The sequence below is a fragment of the Oratosquilla oratoria genome, chromosome 43, assembly GCF_046742065.1.
Source record: "Oratosquilla oratoria isolate Oo_2021 chromosome 43, ASM4674206v1, whole genome shotgun sequence".
NCBI classification, from domain to species: domain Eukaryota; kingdom Metazoa; phylum Arthropoda; class Malacostraca; order Stomatopoda; family Squillidae; genus Oratosquilla; species Oratosquilla oratoria.
The window spans coordinates 21,678,067-21,693,500 of NC_134819.1; positions in this window are offsets into that span (position 1 = coordinate 21,678,067).

Genomic DNA, 15,434 nt, shown 5'->3' on the forward strand with positions numbered 1-15,434 from the left:
CGACCTAGTTATGGACCAAAAGGTCTCCTGTCGTCATGCTCCTCCTCTGTAATCCTTTGTGACGATGTACATGATAGACGAAGGGATTTTAGATGACAGAAGAAATGGCTTGAGAACCGCTGAATCAGAATATTTGAAGTACGATTTTTGTTTTGTTTTTGTTTTTTGTTTTGTTTTTCTGAGAAGGAATGTTCAGCCGCTCTTTGAAATATGTCGACATACAAAAAAAAAAAAAAAAAAAAAATATATATATATATATATATATTAGCCTCGGTGTAATGACCCTCCCAGATATTTCAAATTGATCTACACCAAGATTTCATTCAGTCTCGGGTGATGAGCGGACTTATACTGAATAAAATCATGATGTCTTCGCAATAAAGTAAAAAATAATATAATACATTATACCTTTGCAGAGACTCGGAGATGATCCATGGAGGGCATAAAAATTCGATGTTTCTGAACTGGTACATAATTCCATTGACGAAACTCACTTTGATGATAAGAGAACTACAACATATAAAGAAATGTTCTAAATATTCAACTATGAAAAATGTATTTGCACCGTACCTGATATACAACGGCTCAACTTCGGTCGTCAAAAAAGGAGAAAAAAGAGATACACACACACACACACACACATACACACAGAAAGAAAGAGAGAAAGAGAGAGAGAGAGAGAGAGAGAGAGAGAGAGAAAGAGAGACAGAGAGGGAGACGGAGAGAGATTGAAAGATAGAGATATAAAAAGATAGAAAGAGATATATAGATAAACAGATATCGATAGAGACAGAAACAGAAAGATAGAGATTGAAAAATAGAGAGATAAAGAGATAGAGATAGATAGATAGATAAATAGATATAGATACATAGAGAGAGAGAGAGAGAGAAAAAGAGAAAGAGAGAGAATCACCTCTCTCTCTCCCCTGACCCTCTCCATCCATCCATCCATCCATCCAAGGGACGTATCTCAATCCTCTGCCCAGCGCCTCCGCCACTTTCTTTGATCCCAACCGTCCACTGGATGCTTCTTCCAGAGACTCCGACAAGATTTCAAGACTGACGGCGCCACCCACGCTGGTTGGGGGAGGGAGGTGGGGGGAGGTGGGGGGAACCTCTTGGGTTTTGCCTGGACGGCACATACCTGCAGAAGAAAAAGAAAAAAATATGAAGAGCTGATCATAACAACTGGAATAAAAAAAGATTGTTTCCAACGAAAGAAAATATAGAGCCATCAGTATTATATACGTGTGTGTGTGTGTGTGTGTGTGTGTGTGTGTGTGTGTGTGTGTGTGTGTGTGTGTGTGTGTGTGTGTGTGTAGTGTGTGTAGTGTGTGTGTACATACATACATATGATAATGACAGCAGATTAGGGAATCGACTGCCGTACCTAATTATAAATGCAGTTTACGGAAATAGAATTCCGTTGAGGCAGTGACGTCATGTCGACTGCAGACGTACCGAGATTCGTGGAAATCGTCCGAACCCTTGAAACGGCCACGTCTTCGATTACAATCCAATTTCTAAACTAAACACATTTCATCACAAAGAAGAGAATAAAACGGAAATATATGAAATACAAGACAAGACAGTCTTGATCTGCGCATTCAAAAACCAGAGAGTGCAAACTTCTGTTTGTGACAGCACATATAGGGATGCAGCAAAGTTGAGAGCTAAACATGTCAAACAGAATTGCTGGATCTTCTGCTTCTCAACAAGAAATGTTATTTCGAAATCTGCCTAACATTTAAAAACGAGAACAGCAATAATACACGTAATACAGTGTGCAAACTAATATAATGTGCATGAATTCGCACACACACTCACATACACACACACACACAAACACACACATTGTGCCAAAGATGTATTTGCATACCTCCATTCCCCAGGACCCTCTACCTGAACAGGTCTTCATAGATCGTGACCCCATCATCGGGTCTCCCTTCACCTGAATAAAAACTGTATAGCCTTTTCAACAACAATAACAACAACTTCTAATCATATATTCGTGCATCAACCTCCCCGCCATCTGTAAAACCAACACAGACTCCATTATACCATCAACTCCAGCACTCCATCAGAATCTCCCAACATGAACCAACACTCTTACTCCAACGGGGAAACCCTCGTCGTGAATATACATGTTTCTCCTTTCAAGTAAGATGGCGAATAGTCCTTCTTCCTTCAGCATTACAACCGGAGTTTCACGGTCGGCGTGATGCCTATCCCCTCTCCTTCAGCGTTCCCAGGTTGGGAGAAAGAGTATCGCTGGTAGAGTGGTAAAGGAGCCGTTGGGTTGTCTGGGGGTTTTTCCCCCAAGTTCGAACTTAAAGGACAAAGATGAGGATCATGATCCAATTGGATCGACGGTTCCGTAGTACAGTAGAATCAGAGTTGTTGGCTGGAAGAGTGGTACTACGTTCAGTTCCTGGGTTGTTCCGAGCTTCAGGGTAAAAAGACCACAAAGAGGACGGCAATGAAAGTTAATAAATGAGAAAGCTGGAGTGAAATATATTTCAGAGACGATAAACAGTCGATAATTAAATTGGGCAGAGCAAGTAGCCAGAAAGAAGAACAGAAACGACAACTGTGTTACTGACTGGATGCCGCAGAATGGCAAGCGAAGAAGAGGGAGACCAGACATGAAGTGGAGAGACAAGACAGAGAAGTTTGCATGAGTGACGTGGTAGAGGTTGATGCATTCGTGCTATTACTGGAAGAAGTTGAGAAAAGCCTTTGTTTGCAATGGACTTCAAATAGTTGATCTTGATTGATTAATATATTCTGTATACTGCCACTCCACGCCCACCACTTAAAGTCAACTTGGACAACTTCCAATCTTCATAAAAACTGTTTACAACTGTCTTCGCTACCGAACAAAAGGTCTTTTAAAAGTTTGCTCTTCTAAAATATTCTAGTATGTAAACGGCGTCATTCATGTGCAATGGACTGAAATGAACCTAACTTGAAGAACGGAATAGGATTTAAAAGCTCTGTACACGTCGGCTCTTCTACATGAAAGAGAGAGAAAGAGAGAGAAAGAGAGAAAGAGAGAAAGAGAGAGAGAGATAGATAGAGAGGGAGAGATAGATAAAGAGACTGAGATAGATAGATAGATAGATAGACAGAGAGGGAGAGAGGGAGGGATAGATAGATAGAGAGTGACAGAGATAGACAGATAGATAGATAGAAAGAGAGAGAGAGAGAGAGAGAGAGAGAGAGAGAGAGAGAGAGAGAGAGAGAGAGAGAGAGAGAGAGAGAGAGAGAGAGAGAGAGAGAGAGAGGGAAGAGAGAGAGAGAGAGAGAGAGAGAGAGAGAGAGAGAGAGAGAGAGAGAGAGAGAGAGAGAGAGGATGGGGGGAGGGGGGCGTGACATCATCGATAACTGGGTCACCAAAAGAAACGATCTATTCAAAAGAGGCCTCAGAGCTTATACGAACAGAGGTTCGGAGAGAAATAAAAGGGAAAACGTGAGCGTCAAAAACATGATACGTGGAACAGAAATCTCATATAAAAAAAGACCGATACAATGGTGAGTCCAGGTTGTGGATGTCTCTGTCCTTCTATTCTTTGTCACGAGAAAAAATATATATCTACGACCACTTTGGAGAGATGGTGCGTTTAAGGGCCTAGTCACACCAAGCTTCCGGTCCAGAGGCGACCAGGCTGATTTGTGTTGTTCCTCCTCTGTTTATTATAAAAAGAATTCAAGACAAGGATGCAATTGGAATGAATCTCCCCCTCCTCCCCGTCATGAAATAAATGAATAAGAAATAGCCACTTGACGCTAACCATGAGAGAAACTAAAGTGCCAACAGTCGACGGTGGTGGTCGGAAACAGGTCGTAAGCCTGGTGTGACTTGGACTTAAACTGAGCCATTTTGAATTCGCTCGGAGTCATCACACTAAATATATTCAACTCGTTCCGTTCATGAGATCCCAATTGACTCGCAGATGTGTCAAAAGAGGAACCAAATTTCCATAAAGAGGGATGTGCAGACACTCGCTCAAGAAACCTGTCTATAACTCAAAAATCTTCAAAGTTTCAAGGCATCTCACGATACTGACACCTAACTTTGCGCAGGTATGCTATTTTTTCTTTTTCATTTTTTCTTTTTCCTGAAGCAGCCTCCAACAATTCTGTATTCTGTGTGTGTGATTCACCATGGTCTTGGATCACGTGTTGGACTCGTGATCGACAGCTACTACCCACCCGTAAGAGAGCTCAGGGATCATATATGACCGATCTATGGGTAATGCTGTGACCTTACACGCACACAAATCCCCAACTCCCCGCCCACGAGAATTGGAGTAACGACTCGCAGCGCACTGATACTGAAATTATTTCAGCCCTGGGTAGGAGTTGAACCCGGACCGCCGTAGTGACGGCCAGGAACTTTAACCACTGCGGCATCGAATCTTGTATGTGTGTGTGTGTGTGTGTGTGTGCGCGCGCGCGTATTTTTACCGTTCTTTGACATATAAAAAGCAGAAACTACGCAGTGCCTGTTTAGAAGAACTGAAAGACACACAATATACATCAGATAAGGTGACGCTTCGAATGAAGTTGACGAGATGCGCAAACAAAGTTGTGATTGACGCTATCTACCACGTCTTTGGAAAAGGACCCAAATGCCTTGAGCCGATTCCACGTGACGGTTACGCAAAATCCTGGCTGGGTGGAGTAGCTGTCAAATGACCTGACTCACCCTGTTAAGTTCTCATTAACGACAGTGTTTCCGAGTGTATGTCATATCTTTGCCTGCGTAAGAAAATAGTGTAACATATGCATTGTACAGTGGGACGTCCTAATAATAAATGTTACAAATACATTGTAAGAAACAGCTTAATGGTATACCATGACTTTTACTCCGATTCTACTAAACTTCACTCTCTGGTTAATTTTATGACATTTTATGAAACTGAATAATGCGACGGGCTGGCTGGTGACATGAACGAATTTCCTGGAAATAAATGACCAGTTCTTTTGGAATTTGAAAATATTAAGTTCCCCGGGTAAGGTAACATGTAAAAAAGGATCTAACAAAAGGAAAATATTGATAATTATAATAATATTATAATAATGATAATCATAATAATAATATAGTAATAATATAATAAAAATACTGTCTATACGAGAAATTGGCATAATAATAATAATAATAATAATAATAATAATAATAATAATAATGATAATAATATTACTAATAAAAATAACAATAATAACAACATCAATAATAACAATCAACATTCACGAAAATCTACATAAGTGTGATTCACCATGGTCTTAGATCATGTGCTGGATTTGTGACCAACAATTACTACCCACCGGATGAGATGTAAAGAGCTCGTATAGTTCCACCAATGGCTAATGCTGTGACGTTTTACATACACAACACATCCATCTCCTTGGTTTATGGGGGCAGTCATAGCTTGAAGTATTAGTGAAAGCTTTCGCGCCGCGAGCGCGGTGTGAACTCGGTACCATATCATTAAAGCTCCAGATGCTAACCACTACACCAGTAAGCCGCGCATGCGCACGAATGTGTGTGTATGTGCGCGCGCGCGACTCGTGGCGCAGTTGATAGATTTTCCGGCCGCCATTACGGCAGTCCGAGTTCGAATCCTGCCCAGGACTCAAATAATTTCAGTATCGCTACGCTGCGAGTCGTTACTCCAACTCTCGTAGGCGGAGAAGTTGTGTGAGTGTGTGCGTGTAAGGCCACAGCATTACCCATAGATCGGTCATATATGAGCTCTGAGCTCTCTTCCAGGAGGGAAATAGCTGTCGATCACGGGTCCAACACGAGATCCAGGACCATGGTGAATCACACAAAGAGAGAGAGAGTAGTAACGAACAGGATCACTTGTAACAACTCCAAAGACAGCGGCGGCTCTTGTTGATGTAGGTATTTTTAGCCTGGTAGCCTAGGTCTCTCTCTCTCTCTCTCTCTCTCCCACTGGTGACGTAATTCACTTGGAGGTTCTGCGAGGGCTGTCTCTGTGTGCACAGGTACAGTCAAAGGTGAAATGAATTATACATCCCCCCGTATACTTGCCCCCCCCCTTCCCCCTGTACTCAAAATCGTGGATTCCAAATAGGCAAGAATTGGTTTACTAATAGGGTGGTCGACGAATGGAATAAACTTAGTAACCATGTAGTAAGCGCTGAAACTATCAGTTGTTTTAAGAAACGATTAGACAACTTTATGGATGGGGATGACAGGTGGTGATGGATACGGAACTGCCTAGTGTAGGCCTTATGGTCTCTTGCAGTCTCCTTCATTCTTATGTTATGTTCTTATGTTATGTTTCCTTTGGACTCCTGAGCTCCCGTCCCGTGTTTCCGGAATCCCTTTCGTGTGTTTTCTGGCGTCAGATGCCAGGGACAAAGATTCCTGGCGCCACAATAGGAGGGAAATCCGAAGGAGGAAAGCTCTGCTGGCGCCAACATTGAATAATAGTTCTAAGACACGTGCATTTCTACCTTGCATCAGAACTATACTGAGATTACCACCTGGGCGCGCACACACACACACACACACACACACACACACACACACACACACACACACACAAAGATCACAAAACTCTGAGTCATGACTAAGTCCTTTATATACTGTCCTCCTGTTGCTAGGCTCGCTTGCTTGGCGCCAGCCGAGTCAATAAAGCCAAAGCGAGCGGTTAAACCTTCAAAGAAAAGATAATTATTTGGGAGGGTTACGAGGGCTGGGTGAAGAGACGAGGGCGGGGGTTGAGATATTCACTACTGTCTTATGTTATTCTGTTTGTATTTTACAATACCTAACCTCCTCGCAACCTTAGTGTCACAAGAAAGGACAGAACAACCTGGCGACAGGTAGAATTAAAGTGCTACCTGCCACGGAAGGTTTTCATCAAGATATGTCTTGATGCTCAGTTCCTCCTGTGAAAAGGATCTCTTCTTTTGGACGATTCTAGCGCAGTAGTGCCACATTAGTGATCATGACAATTCTCCAAGAGGATGACCCACACCGATGAAGTAGTTTCCTTAACTTTATCTGCCAATTCAGTCCCTGACGACAAGAGGTATTACCAATCAGTGGTCGCATTTCATAATAAGACACAACTTCTACCACTCCGAGTCCTCGCTAAAATAAATCATCAAGAATTTGTTAGAATGATGTAAGTTTGCCTTCCGATCTCAGGCCCTTTGGTGCGACGACGCCCTATGGAATTCTGTTCTGGTTGCCGTCAAGTGATTTCTTTCAGATGAGGAGACGCTGTTGGGAAGAGATCCAGAGGCTGAATTTCTAAAATCCTTACTCCTAAGTCTAGACATAAATCTTCAAAATGGCAGAGATTTTTACCTAAATCCCTATATCGGCGACCTAAATGCTTATGTCTAGACCTAAATGATTATGTCTAGAATATCTACATATAAGGTCGCCGACATTGGGATTTAGGTTACAATCTCCGCCATTTTGAAGATTTATGTCTAGACTTAGGGGTTAGAATATTTCATAAACTCGGTCCAAGACTCCAAACCCTTCTGGATTCTATTCTAATCGACGCAAGACGAACTTATTCATGCGAGAAGGCGATACCACACTGCAAGGAGCATTTCTTTTCTGCCAAGTGGTATGTCGTTTGCACTCGAAGTCAAACTTTTTTGTTTTCTATTCTTTATTCTCAGAAAGTTCGTCACCAAACTGGATGTTCGAACAACTTTTTTTCTCTCGCAAATTCACTTCACCTTTTCTTTAGGTCGAACTAAGAGTTTTGCGTCTAACGTAGTGTTTCCTTTCTTAACCACATTCGCTCGCACGCACACACACAAATATATATATATATATATATATATACATATATATATATATATAATATATATATATATATATACTGTATATATACGATCTATGTTTTTCTGAAGATATATATAAAACTTGAGAAACTTAAAGAAAGAAAGAAAGAAAGAAGAAGAAGAAGAAGAAAAAGAAGAAGAAGAAGAAGAAGAAAAAAAAAAAGAGCCCAGGCACCTGTGACCAAAGAGTCACAAAAGGCCAGAGCCGCGCGAAAAACGAGCACGAGAGGATCACGAGGTCTTCCAGGTCAAGGAGCTGACGGGCATGCCAAATAAGGTCAACGGAGAGGTCACACAAGGTCAAACGGGAAGAACGAAAAAAAAAAAAAAAAGCAGGAGGAATGCGGTTTCGTCATGACAGAGATGAGATGGTGAGGGTGGTGGTGGGGGTGGTGGTGAGGCTAACTTTTTTTTTTTTTTTTTTTTTGACGACACTTTCTGAAACGGGTGTGTAGGTTGCCATGGCCTAGCGGTCATGCATACACACACATGTATACGTCATGTGCATACATATTCCACAAACACGCACACGTAGAGGAAGGAACATGTACTCGCATAAATACATGTATTTATACATCCACTTGCATACAGAAATATAGAAACACGCCTTCACACACACGCGCGAACACTGTATACATATATTCGTGTACGTATGTAATTATTTTCTTCTATGGTGGGTCTTATTCTTGAAAATTGTTCCAGTGCACAAACTAGCACTACCTGTGGATTTTTCTGTCTTTATTCTAAGCCTTAGAGGTAGCTTAGCTAACCTGAAGTTCTGCATCCGGAAGTTATAGTTGATCATAAATTCAAGACTCTACGAAACATGCAAAGCCACAAGAAACCATTAATAACAAATAACTCGGGCATTTCCAGCGAATGTCTTTATGTTGCTTCCAGGATCTTTCCGCGTTCTTGCACAATTTGCAAAAAGGAACTGTAGTTGGTCTTCATCTTGAGCAAGTTCCCCATTAAATTCCTGAATTAGAGGCACTCCAAGTTCGCCATGGTCGTTCACCGCTTTTCATGACCTGCACAGCCTTGCAAAGTGCTTTGTCATCGTCTCCTTGTTTCCATGTCTCTCTACTTGCTTCCAGAACGCTGCCTGGAAGATTTTTTTCCTTTCTAAAAAGCTCTCCGCTTCTCTGAATGACAAAGTCTTCCAACCCAAAAGCCTGGATAGTTTGTGGGTCAAGTTGGTTGCGTTCTGAAGGATCTTCGAGGCTTTCCCTTTCCTATGTTGATACCACTAATAGTTTTTTTTATATATATAAAGCTAATAAAACTCTAATCGACTAGTTTTGCGGTTACTGCACTTTATTTAATTCTTTTGTGTGTTTCTTTCTTCCCTTTCCTATGCTGGTACCACTAATAGTTTTTTTTATATATATAAAAAGCTAATACAACTCTAATCGACTAGTTTTGCGGTTACTGCACTTTATTTAATTTTTCTTTATGTTTCTTTCTTCCCTTTCCTACGCTAGTACCATTAGATTTTTTTTTATATAAAAAGCTAATACAACTCTAATCGACTAGTTTTGCGGTTACTGCACTTTATTTAATTTCTTTTATGTTTCTTTCTTCCCTTTCCTACGCTAGTACCATTAATTTTTTTTTTACATAAAAAGCCAATACAACTCTAATCGACTAGTTTTGCGGTTACTGCACTTTATTTGATTTTTTTGTTTTGTTTCTTTCTTCCCTTTCCTACGCTAGTACCATTAGATTTTTTTATACAAAAAGTCAATACAACTCTATTCGACTAGTTTTGCGGTTACTGCACTTTGATTTTCTTTATGTTTCTTTCTTCCCTTTCCTACGCTAGTACCATTAGATTTTTTTTATATAAAAAGCCAATACAACTCTATTGGACTAGTTTTTCGGTTGCTCCATTTGAAATTGTTTTGTTTCTTTATTCTTACCCAGCTAGAGATTGCAAGAGAAAGAGATACTTGTTAAGACGAATTTAGATTTAAGAAGGAAATAGGCAAGAATTGGTTTACTAATAGGGTGGTCGATGAGTGGGATAAACTTAGTAACCATGTAGTAAGCGCTGAAACTATCAGTTTTTATAAAAAACGATTAGACAACTTTATGGATGGGGATGACAGGTGGTGATGGATACGGAGCTGCCTAGTGTAGGCCTTATGGTCTCTTGCAGTCTTCTTTATTCTTATGTTCTTAACCCATTCAACTCCGATGACAAGATGTCTTGTCATTTGGTCAAATAAAACAAAAAATCATAATAAAACAACAAAATGTTTGATGATCAAACAGCACCAGAAAAATATGACGTCATCAGTCCTCCTCGAGGAGGACTGATGACGTCATATTTTTCTGGTGCTGTTTGATCATCAAACATTTTGTTGTTTTATTATGATTTTTTGTTTTATTTGACCAAATGACAAGACATCTTGTCATCGGAGTTGAATGGGTTAAGACTGAATCTGCCTGAGTAGCTCTCATCGATGCTTTCAAATAAATGAAAAAGGGAAGACGACAATCTCAGAACATCTGTCTGGGCTTGACCCAAACACAATTTTAATTTTTCAAAAGTTAAAAGTCGAGATAATCCATCTCCAAACACAATTATTGGAAGGCGGTCACCTAATTACTTACCAGTCAAGTCAGGAATCAATTTCAATCCCAGTGACAAATTAGCTTTCAAATCTTCTGCCTTATTAGTTTGATGTGTTTGTCGGAGACTGTGAATTGAAGACATCAATTAATGCAATGACGACCCTCATAGCCTTCCTGTTATGTACTTTTAAAGATAAATGAAACAAGGATAATATTGAGTTACCGCGAAATAATATTCCGTTGTATATCTATTTCCCCATGTGTGTTTTTACAATAACCAACTAGATAAATAAATAAATATCTAGTAAATAAAATATAACTAAATAAAATATCATACAATTCAATTAATAAAATAAGTAAATACCCACTACAAGTAAATACCCACAACTGCAAAGAAAACCAAATGACGTTGAACACGAAACTCTTCTCTCACATCACAACTCCGAGAAGTTAATAATGCTGTGTAGTATATTAAAGCTTCACGGTCTCGCAAGATGCTGGGATATAAACGTTTCATGGCTTCACGGGATGGGATGTAAGCATTTCATGGTTATATGCTCGTATTACACTTTACGCGTAAAGCCTGTGGTTTCGACTTTTGTTTATCTCAATTTCTCTTGAAAACGGGCTCTAACTCTGTCCAAGAACGTGTCGGATATGGAGTTGAGGTTTCGAATTTACGTTTGTTCAAAAAGTTTCCGTCGTTAATTGTTTTTTCTTTAAACATTCGTTTTCTATGATTCTCTAGACGCCAACAAAACGATCGCGTCTCGTTTCATCTCAATCTTCGTTATCCTGTTTCTTCCCATTTTCTTCGTATTCCTCAAAAATTTCATCTCCCTCGAGATGTATTTCGTTTCAGAGAAATTTATATATTTTATGTATGATATTATATTTTCCCCATCAAACGCTTCCCACTCCCCCCCCGCGCGCACACACACACACACACACATTCCTCCTCTTTCCTTCTTCTCCTCCTCTTCTTACTCCTCTTTCTCTTCCATTTCTTCCCTCTCTTTTTCCTCCTTTTCCACATCTTCATTCTCTTCCTCTTATTCCTCTTTTTCTTCCATTTCTTCCCTCTCCACTTCCTCCTTTTCGTCCTCTTCTTACTTCTCCTTCTCTTCCTCCTCTGTCTCATTATCAACCAAAACTTCCTTCATCTTCTATTTCAAAATCTCGTAATTTTCTTTTACTTTCTAATTCTTCCTTTTATTGATATACTCCTTCTCCCTTTTCTCTTCTCTCTCTCTCCTTCCCTTCCTCCTACTCCTCTTCCTCCTCCTTTTCTTTCTTTTCCTTCTTTCCATCATCCCTCTCCTCCTCCTCTCCCTCCCCCCTCCGTCCTTCACCAGCTTCCAAAATAGACAGACATATGAACCCAGCCAGTCAGTCAACACAGACAGACAGCTGGACAACAAGACATCAACACAGACAGACATCCACACAGACAGACAACAGGGAAATGACCTTGTTAGGGGAGGCGTTATCCGAGAGAAATGAGGACCCGATATGAGGAACGAAGAGGAGGAGGAAGAGGAGGAGGAGGAGGAGGAGGAGGAGGAGGAGGAGGAGGAGGAGGAGGAGGAGGAGGAGGAGGAGGAGGAAGAGGGGATCCCCCTCCCGTGCCCCCCCCTCCACTCCCATGACGCAATATGATGTGTCGCCTAAAGACAAAACTGGAATGTATCCCTAACTTGGGAATTTATACGGTGTCCAACGTTTTCTATAAATATATCTATAGAAGTACTTTGTGTATATGTATACACACAAATCACATAATATATATATATACAGTATATATATATATATATATATATATATATATATATATATATATATATAATCTTCGTTATCGACAGCTGAGTAAAACTTTTAAGATGTTAGACCCCCAAAAAAATGGTGTCGCCATGCGATTTTATTCCTCCGATCGAAAGTATCCCAATCCCACGGAGAGTTCGCCTCGTACCTTTCCAGGCGCTCCGTTCCAGGTGGCTTTCCAGACTCCACTGAAGAAGAGCTCTTCCGCACTTAAATGAAGCCTTGATAGCTTGTATACGACGGAAATTGTTCATATATACTTTTGACTGCCGCCAGACGATTTTATTCAGCCGAGGGATGCCCCAGACGCTTATTAAACGGGTTTATAATTACCCTTGACTTACGTCATCAGTGACGTCATAAGTGAAGCCAATCTGCTATCGCCCGAAATGAAGGATTAATCGAAATGCCAAATATTGACATAAAATACTTTGGCCATTAAAGTCCAGTAAGATTGTTCTTGATTTTTATATTTGCTTCTCTCGAGCTAAGGCTGATTTTTTTTTCTTTCTTTTTTTTAATCCAGATGATGAACAGCACAATTACTTTCTTCTTCTTTGTACCCCTGTCGATTCTGCCTGATTTTTGGCTTGGTGACCATTCCAAAATCCGCGATGTCCTCAATCGCTTTGTCAAGTCGTTTGTTCTTCGGCGACCTTGAGACGCTCCAGATGAACCAAACGTTCCAAATGACTTCAGGGAATGTGTCACCGCTTTGACAGAAGCCCGTGACTCGTCGTTTCCTGTTTAAAGACCCCTTAACGATCTTAATCTTCAGTTGCCGCTGAGCCTAAGGAATTAATCTTCTTTTGAGGCCCGTGGCTCGTCGTTTCCTGTTTAAAGAACCCTTAACGATCTTAATCTTCCGTTGCTGTTGAGCCTATGGAAGTAGTCTTCTTATGTCTTTCAAAAGACAGACTCTTCATTATCAATTCAGAGGTCCAGTCCTGACCTCTTTGAGGGAGGACTCTCAGAGGAGTCTGGAGAGGAGCGTGGCCTCTTCTTGCCCCTCAGAGGAGGAAGAGAAGAGGAGGATGTCTCTTCCTCCTCAGAGTCGGAATCGACGTCGAGGTAAGCGAGTCCGGAGACGAGGTTCCTGAGCCCCTCAGTCAAGGCCAAGAGGCTGACCCTCTCTTCAGGAACCTCTTGCATCGCAGCCTCGATCAGGAACCCGAGGTCGAAGTCGCACTCCAAGTCTGGCACTCGTTCGGCCACCCAGGCCATCAGACTTCCGAGGGAGTAGACGTCCGACCTCGTCGAGGCTAGAGAGCTTCTCGCGAGCTCTGGTGTGATGTGATCGGAGAACTTCGAGTTAAATGTTTTGTAAGCCCGTCTTCCTAGGGGCGTCGCTTAGATCATGAGCACGTACGCAGCGGGGGTCGTCGGCAGCAGCAGAAGAGCACAGGGAAAGGAAAGGAAAAGGAAAGAGAGGAAGGAAGGCAGGCAGGCAACACGCCACACACCCTCCCTCCACCCAACCCAATCCAAACCACCCTTACCTGCCTTCATTCTCATGCCGACCAACCAACTAACTGTTGGTCACAGCATTGCCCATAGAACGGTCATATGTGAGCTCTGAGCTCTCGTCCGGGAGGGTAATAGCTGTCGATCACGAGTCCAACACGTGATCAAAGACCATGGTGAATTACACAATCTTGAGATTCGAAACCGGTTTTGTTGTGGAGAAAAGTCGGAGAGTCACGACCCTGAATCAAGCAAATTAAATCGGAATCTTTCTGGTTAATTGTTTGTCAAGTTTCGTTTCTTTTCGTAAGTCTTCTTTATCTAAATGAACACGCACTTCCTTAGTCCTTCTTTACCGTCTGCTCCCTCTCTCTCTCTCTCTCTCTCTCTCTCTCTCTCTCTCTCTCCCTCTCTTAGTCCTACTTCACTTTTACCTTCTCTTTCCCCTCTCCCTTTCCTTCCGCGTGTTACAAAAGAGGTAAAACATGTAACTGTACACACCATATCTACTCTTTTTTGCAACTCAGCTATTCCCTTCCTCTCTCTCTCTCTCTCTCTCTCTCTCTCTCTCTCTCTCTCTCTCTCTCTCTCTCTCTCTCTCTCTCTCTGTCTTTCCGTCACCCCTTCTCTGCTTCTCTCCTGCGCCCAATTAGGCCTTTTGTCTTTGACACAACTCTGGCACACCTGTCTCCCCCTCCCCTTCCCCCCTTCCCCACCGCCTTCCCCCTCCCCCGTCCCCCTCCCCACCACCTCAGGCCCATTCCCTTCACTCAACGAGCGATATCTCAGATAGATTCGCTCATTCACGTCACCCACTGTCGACCTATCAAACCTTCTCCTTTCTTCGACACCCCAAAACTTGACAGAACTACATAAACCTTCATTTTGTGCGCTGGTTAAGTTATCGGTATTCTTATACGAACTGCTACTGAGAGTGTATGGGAAAAGAGGACCAATGTATGTTGATAGCACTGGCTTAGGCTCACCACAGTCTCTGCTCTGTCGTTTATCGTTTACCAATAAGATAAAACCACAAAGGAACCTCGTTATCAAATTAACCCCTGTCAGGCTAGAGAATTCACATCACTACAGGATACACATACGTATACAGAGCTTTTGGTCAACCAGTTCATCATATGAGCTTACACACGCACGCACGCACACACACACACAAATGCGCGCGCACACACACACATAAATGCGCGCGCACACACACACACACAGTCAACCATCTCACCTCAAGCCCATGGGGAGCACACGACTTCTCCATTAGCCTTATGCCATATCCACTACTTGCCCAAGGCACTCATCAATCCCCCCATCCCCCCAACCTATCCCCCCTCCCTAGCCCAAGGGGCTTAGCCCCCCTCTCCCGTCCTCCCCTATCCTCCTTGGAGTAATGGGGCACAAGATTTGGGGAGCGTATAAACACGTACACGTACATACAAGACCGACAAAACACGTGTTTCAGCAAATGTGTTCAGGTACCAAGCAGGAGGCGCCTAAGGACAAAGCATCACACAGGACTGTGCGAATACCTGTCCACAGGAGTGAGTGAATGCTTTTGTGTGTGTGTGTGTGTGTGTGTGTGTGTAAGAGAGAGAGTCTGTATGTGTGTGTACGAATATGAATGTGTATTTTTTATGCCGTCCGTGCGCAATCACCAAGTCAATTAATTGCAGGTCTTTGATTAATTCGCGAGTCTATTATCTCTCCGCATCTCG